The sequence below is a fragment of the Muntiacus reevesi genome, chromosome 10 (genome assembly GCF_963930625.1).
Source record: "Muntiacus reevesi chromosome 10, mMunRee1.1, whole genome shotgun sequence".
Lineage (NCBI taxonomy): Eukaryota > Metazoa > Chordata > Mammalia > Artiodactyla > Cervidae > Muntiacus > Muntiacus reevesi.
In genome coordinates this window covers 19,678,808-19,686,696 of record NC_089258.1, presented here as the reverse complement: position 1 = coordinate 19,686,696, position 7,889 = coordinate 19,678,808, and the positions used below count along the sequence as shown (strand labels likewise).

Here is a 7,889-nt window from a genome sequence, read left to right as displayed (position 1 = left end):
TTGACGGCATCTTTCTCTCCCTTCCCCCACTGCAGCCATGCTGACCTTCCTATTCTGGGAGCACTCTCAGCACGCTTCAGGTCAGGCCTTCACCTTCACTGTCAGCTCTGTCTGGGACTTGCTTCTCTCAGAGCTTAGCATGTCTTTCTCCCTCCTTTATTCTGCTTTCTACTGGACTATCACTTTCTCCAAGAAGGAAGATACTCCATGTGGTAACTGTGGACTGTGTCAACTTAGAAAAGTTAGAACTATATTCTGTAGAATTCTCTGCCTGTTTTTACAGGTAACGGCTGGGCACAATAGAAATGTGTGTAAAATGTGAAGGCTGACATGAAGCAGCAGCCATCCCGATGCTGTGAAGACTGGCCTAATAACCAGATATGGCTGTAAGTTCGAAGACTGTTGCTCATCTCATTGGTGCAGGACAAAGTCTATGCACTCAGCTCTTTCAGCCTTGGACTTGAACGACTGAACAACAAGCTATTATTTTGGGCATTGAGAATACAGTGGTGAACAAAGCTTTGCCTTCAAATAGCATTTATTTATAGAGTAGGTGCAGATATTAAATCCTTAAACACATTATATGTGTGTGTGTGTGTGTATGTGTGTGTGTGTGTGTGGCAGTGATAAGGGCTATAATAAAAAATGAAACACAAGGAAAAAAGATAGTGGCAAAGAGTAATTCTAGATAAGGCCATTCCAGGAAGCATTTCAGAGGGAGAAATCAAAGTTAAAAACATATATTTGTGAGTGATGCAGTTCTTTTGGTGCTTGGATCCAAAGGATTTGATGGACTCACACAGAGAATAAGAGTAGATAGAGAAGAGGTCCAAAGACTACACTCCAGAATACACCATAATTTAGACGTTGTGAAAAATTAGATGGTCCAGCAAAGAAGACCAAGAAGTGGCTATTGATGTAGGGAGAAATTTAGGAGCCTGCACTGATTCAGAAGCCAGCAGGGGAGAGTACTTCAAGAGAGAAGTATTTAATAATTTGTTGAATAACTTAGCACTCTGTTTCAAAACCATATATATAAAGTAAAATGAGGATATATGATATTTATTGAACTTTGGCAATGCAGAATTTATGATCTACAGACATATCTCATTTTATTTTACTGCACTTTGTGGATATTGCATCTTTTTCAATTTTAAAAAGGTTATGGAAACTTTGCATCAGGCAAGTCTATTGGTGCCATTTTTTTCCAACAGCATTTGCTCACTTATCTCTGAGTCCAACATTTTTATAATTTTATTTATTTATTTTTGGTTGTGCTGGGTCTTCGCTGTGTGGGTAGGGTCTACCCTCTAGTTGCATTGCCTGGGCTTCTCATTGTGGTGTCTTCTCTTGTTGAGGAGCACAGGCTCTAGGGTGTGCAGGCTTCAGTAGTTGCAGTTCTTGGGCTCTAGAGCACAGGATCGGTAGTTGTGGTACATGGACTTAGTTGCTCTGCAGCCTGTGGGATCTTCCTGGATCAGGGATTGAACCCAAGTTTCCTGCATTGACAGGCAAATTCTTTACCACTGAGCCACCAGGGAAACCCTGTGTGTCAAATTTTGTTAATTACTGAAATATTTCAAAAGTTTCATCATTTATTTATTTTGGTGTTCTGTGATCAGTCATCTTTAGTGTTACCACTGTAATTTTTGGGGGGTGCCATAAAGTGGTTGTTTAAGACAGCGAGCTTTATTGTTCAATGTGTGCATTCTTACTGCTGCGCTGATCGGCTATTTCCCCATCTCGCTCCATCCCTCAGTCCTCTCTGATTTTTGAAACGCGACAGCATTGAAATTAGGCCACCCTACAGTGGCCTCTAAGTGTTTAAGTGAAAGAAAAGTCACACAGTCACACAATGTTCACTTTAAATCAAAAGCTAGAAATGATTTAAGCTTTTTTGTTTTGCTTTGTTTTCCTTTTGAGGAAGTCTTGTCAAAAGCCAAGACCGGTTGAAAGCTAGGCCTCTTATGCCAAGCAATTAGCCAAGTTATAAACACCTTTATAAAAGGTAAAATTCTTGAAGGAAATTGAAAGTGTTACTCCAGTGAACTCAAGAATCACAAGAAAAAGAGACAAACTTATTGCTATGTTTTAGCAGTCTAGACAGAAGATTAAACCAGCCACAATATTCTCTTAAGCTACAGCCTAATCCAGGGCAAGGCCCCAACTCTCTTCAATTCTATGAAGACTATGATAGGGGAGAAAGTTTAAGTTGATTCATGAGGTTTAAGGAAAGAAACCATCTCTGCCATAAAAGTGCAAGGTAAAGCATCAGTACTGGTGTAGAAACTGTAGCAAGTTATCCAGATCTACCTAAAATAATTAATGAAAGGGACTACACTAAACAAAATACTTGTAGATGAAAAGCCTTATATTGAAGGAATATATAATCCAGGACTTTCATAGCTACAGAGGAACAGCCAATCCTTACCCTCAAAGGACAGGCTGAGTTTCTTGTTGGGAACTAAGGCAGCTGGTGACTATAAATTGAGGCCAATGCTAATTATTGTTCTAAAAACCCTAGGGCTATTCAGAATTATGCTCAATCTACTCTGTTCTCTAGAACTGAACCAATGAAGCCTAGATGACAACACATCTGTTTACAACATGAGAGAGGGAGTGAAGTCACTTTGTTGTGTCTGACTCTTTGCGATCACTTGGACTGTAGCCTACTAGGCTTCTCCATCCATGGGATTTTCCAGGCAAGAGTACTGGAGTGGTTTGCCATTTCCTTCTCCAGAGGATCTTCCTGACCCAGGGATCAAACCTGGGTCTCCTGCATTACAGGCAGATGCTTTACCCTCTGAGCCACCAGGAAAACCCATTCACAACATGGTTTACAAATATTTTAGGCTTATTGTTGAGAACTACTACCTGGGGGAAAAAAATCTTTTCAAAATATGCTTATTGACAATGCATCTGGTTACTCAAGAGCTATGATGGGAATGTATAAGAATTATGGTATTTTCATGCTTGCCAAAATAGCATCCATTCTGCAACTCATAGATCAGGGAGTCATCTCAATTTTCAAGTTTTTTTGATCATTAAAAACAAACAAACAAAACAAAACACTTTGTTAAGGTTGTGGCTGCCATAGATAGTGATTCCTCTGATGGATCTGGGCAGCATGAATTGTAAGTTTTCTGGACTCAGTATTCTAGATGCCATTAAAAACATTTTTGATTTATGGGAAAAAGTAAAAATATCAACATTAACAGGAGTTTGAAAGAAATTGATTCCAAACCTCATGGATGATTTTGAGAAAATCAAGACTTCAGTGGAGGAAGTAACTAGAGATGTGGTGGAAATAGCAAGAGGACTAGAATTAGAAGAGAAGCCCAGAAATTTGGCTGAATTTCTGCAAGATCATGATAAAACTTTATTTCTTCTTATTATTGACCAGTATTCTATTAAATGGATGCACTATATATTCCTCTATGTATTTACATGTTGATGGCCATTTTGGTGATTTCCAGTTGTGGGCTGGAAATATTATAAACATTATAATACAAATTATTTTGTGCCACATAGGCTTTTCTGTTTCCTGGATAATTACCTTGAAGTGAACTTCTGGCTCAAATTTTAGTTTAAGTTTAATGTCATATGAAACAGATGAGTGGTTTTCCAAAGTGGTTGTAGCATTTCCAGCAGTGAATGAATTCCAGTTTTGCTTGCATTAAAGTTTCATTTTTCAAGTTAACACTTGAAATTGCCAGTCTTCCAAATTTTAGCCATGCTAGTGAGTGAACTGATAACTCACTAAATTATCTTATTGATGACTAAATGATGTTGCTCATCCTATGAAATATCTATTCAAGTCTTGCCTGTCCTTCCTTCTCTTTTTGTGTTGAGTTATTTTTCTTTTGATTATTGCTTTGTAAAAATATATATTCTGGATCCCATTCTTGGTGCACTTGTATATAGCAAATATTTTCTCCAAGTCTTTGCCTTGCATTTTTCTTTTCTTGATGGTGATTTTTGATGAGCAATCATTTTTAATTTTATTAAAATCTAATTTTTAATTTTTGATTTTATGATTAATTTTTGTGTGCTCCATCTTACAAAGTTACAAAGATACTTCCTATTTTTAAACAATTTTATCTTTGTTATTTAATATCTGGATCTATAATTGATCTGAACTTAATTTTGGTTTTAGTTCATGGTTCACTTGTTTCTTATGTATATCCAGTTTTTCCAGCACAAATTTTCAAAACTCTTTTGCTCATTTAAGTACCTTAGAATATCTGTTGAAAATCTAATAATTGCAATTTTGTAGACTTATAAGGTGTCCAGAAAATCTAAACACACACAACTATTTTATAACATTTGGTTATAGAATAATAATACATTCTTTATTATGTACTTACCAGTGTTTCTAAAATCTATTGGTTACATATATCTCAATATTTTATTCTGTTCTATTGACTTACTTGTCTGTCCTTTCACCATTGTCACAAAATTGTGGTTGCTATATCATTACAGTAAGTCTAAAATCAGAAAGTACTTTGTTTTTATTTTTTGAGATAATCTTGGCTACTCTAGGTCATCTATAATAAAAATTCTTAAATCACTTTGTCAATTTCTACTAAAAAAAGTTTACTATAATAAATTTATAGATTAATTTGGGAAACTGCAAACCTAATGTATCTTCCAAACTAAAAATGCAATGTATATTTCCATTTATTTGTCTTCTCACAAAAATATTTCATAGAGTTTATTTTATAGGTATTGTACATATTTTAAGTAATTGTTCCTAAGTATCATTTTGTTACTGTAAGTGACATTTTCAAAAATTTCAATTTTAATCATTTGTTGCTAGTATGTAGAAATATAATTATCAAATGCATACAGAATTTGAATCCTTCGACCTTGATAAATTTACTTATTAGTTCTAGTAGCTGCTTTTGATGTTACTTAGAATTTTCTAAGTAACATTAGTAAGGAGAGAACTCTTGAGAGTCCCTTGGACTGCAAGGAGATCCAACCAGTCCATCCTAAAGGAGATCAGTCCTGGGTGTTCTTTAGGACTGATACTGAAGCTGAAACTCTAATACTCTGGCCACCTCATGCAAAGAGCTGACTCATTTGAAAAGACCCTGATGCTGGGAAAGATTGAAGGCAGGAGAAGGGGATGACAGAGGATGAGATGGTTGGATGGTATCACCAACTCAATGGACATGGGTTTGGGTGGACCCCGGGAGTTGGTGATGGACAGGGAGGCCTGGCGTGCTGCGGTTCATGGGGTTGAAAAGAGTCGGACATGACCGAGTGACTGAACTGAACTGAACTGATGTGTTCAATGAATGTCATGTACAATTGGAAACATGCTTTTCTTTTTCCTTTTCAATCTTTCATCATTTTTTCTTGTTTTATTGCAGTGGCTAGAACTTCCAACACAATGTTGAATGAAAGCCATGGTAATGATCTCATTGCTGTGTTCCCATTCTTAGGTAAAGGCTTTCAGTTTCTTCCTATTAACTATGGTTTTAACTTTTTAAACTTTTCAGCAGATACCCTTTATCAGATTGAAGTAGTTTCCTTTTATCCCTACTTTGCTGAGAATTTTTATCATGAATGAGTATTAGATTGTGCAAAATGTTTTATTTGCATCCATTAAGATAATAGCATGATTTTGTGTTCTGTTTTTGTTATTAATAGCATTCTTCCTGTTTCATATTTTGGAATTTTTTCACAGTGCTCATTTTGTATTTCAAAAGTCTCTCTTGCAACTTCCATGAAGGAACGTGCCTTGGATTCCTGCAACAACAGGGCAGTGCCAGACTTCTGATATGAAATAAGTTCAGTTAAGCCTCAGGCAGGCAGCAGCCATTTCCGTTCTCTGAGTGATGGCTGAGAGGCGGCAGCAGCCCATTCTTCAGGCCCATTCTCTGTGGGCTTCTGTAGTTGGTGAGAGTGACTCAGCTTCTTCCTGGGCCAGTTCTGCACTGTGCTTCTGCAGCGTTTCCTACCTCCCTCAGGAGTTCTGCAGTGTATCTCTCTGACTCGTCTGCAAGTTTGATTCTAGTGTATTTCTGAAGGTTTTTCATAAATTCATTGAGGTTCATAATATTCTTGAAGAGATTTATCCCCTTTCAAACAAAATATGCAGAACTGATTTTTCATACTATATGCAGATGTCTGAGTATTTTTGTACTTCATCTTGGTGTGATTGTACCAGAGTTTGCCAAGTTTAAAACTCAGGAGAGGGATTATTATGTAATGAAAAGTGTTTTCAAAAGAGATTATATCTTTCAACATTTTCTACCAGAAAGTGTTTCCATTGCCTTGTATGATATCCAAACTTACTGACTGACCTGTCAATCTAGTTAGCCTGGTGGATGTAAAATCACATCTTATTGCGATTTTGTTTAGTAAGACTTTGAGTAAAAATGAGATTAATCATCTTTTGATTTGTTTCTTGATCAAGAGCAATGCCAAAGAATGTTCAAACTGCCACACAATTGCACTCATTTCACATGCTAGCAAGGTCATACTCAAAATCTTTCAAGCTAGGCTTCAATAGTATGTGAACCAAGAACTTCCAGATGTACAAGCTGAATTTAGAAAAGGAGACGAACCAGAGATAAAATTGACATCTGTTGGATCACAGAAGAATTTCAGGCAAGAGAATTTCAGAAAAAAAATCTACTCCTGCTTCACTGACTATGCTAAAGACTTTGACTGTGTGGATCACAACAAACCATGAACAATTCTTAAAGAGATGGGAATACCAGACCATCATATCTGCCTCCTGAGAAAACTGTGTGCAGGTAAAGAAGCAACAGCTAGAACCAGACATGGAATAAAGGACGGGTTCAAAATTGGGACAATGGTACATAAAGGCTGTATATTGCCACTCTGCTTATTTAACTTACATACAGTTAAGTACAGAGTACAGCATGCAAAAAGTCAGGCTGGATGAAGCTCAAACTTGAATCAAGATTGTGGGGAGAAATATCAATAACCTCAGATATGGATTCCCTCATAGATCAGCTGGTAAAGAATACTCCTGCAATGCAGGAGACCCTAGTTCAGTTTCTGGGTTGGGAAGATCCCCTGGGGAAAGGATAGACTACCTACTCCAGCAATTTTTGGCTTCCCTGATGTCTCGGATGGTAAAGAATATGCCTGCAATGTGGGAGACTTCAGTTTGATCCCTGGGTTGGGAAGATCTCCTGGAGAAGGAAATGGCTACCTACTCTAATATTCTAGCCTGGAGAATTCCATGCACAGATGAGCCTGACAGGCTAGTCCATGGGGTCAAAAAGAGTTGGATATGACTTGCACTTCACTTCAGATATGCAGATGACACCACCCTCATGGCAGAAAGCCAAGAGAAACTAAAAAACCTCTTGATCAAGAAGAAAGAGGGGAGCAAAAAGCTGGCTTAAAACTCGATATTCAGAAAATTAAGATCATGGCATCTGGTCCCATCACTTCATGGTGAACTTACAGGGAAACAATGGAAACAGTAACAGAGTTTATTTTCTTGGACTCCACAATCACTGTGGATGGTCACTGGAGCCATGAAATGAAAAGGTGCTTGCTACTTGGAAAAAAAGCTATGACAAACCTAGACAGTATGGCTAATTTATGTTGATGTTTGACAGAAAACAACAAAATTCTGTAAAACAATTATCCTTCAATTAAAAAAAGAGAGAGAAAGAGAGAAATATGACTTTACTGACAAGGTCTGTATAGTCAAAGCTATGGTTTTCCAATAGTCATGTATAGATGTGAGAGTTGGACCATTAAGAAGGCTGAAAACCAAAGAATTGATGCTTTTAAAATGTGGTGTTGGAGAAGACTCTTCAGAGTCCCTTGGACAACAAGGAGATCAAACCAGTCAATCCAAAACAAAATCAACCCTGAATGTTCGTTTGAAGGAG

General features: G+C 37.2%; 1 non-coding gene across 1 annotated transcript; it reads right to left on the bottom strand.

The window, feature by feature from the left end:
- Positions 1-2,745: 2,745 nt before the first annotated feature.
- On the bottom strand, positions 2,746-2,818 carry TRNAY-GUA (transfer RNA tyrosine (anticodon GUA)). Its single transcript has one exon. It is a non-coding gene; the product is annotated as a tRNA-Tyr (tRNA).
- Between the last annotated feature and the right edge of the window lie 5,071 nt (positions 2,819-7,889).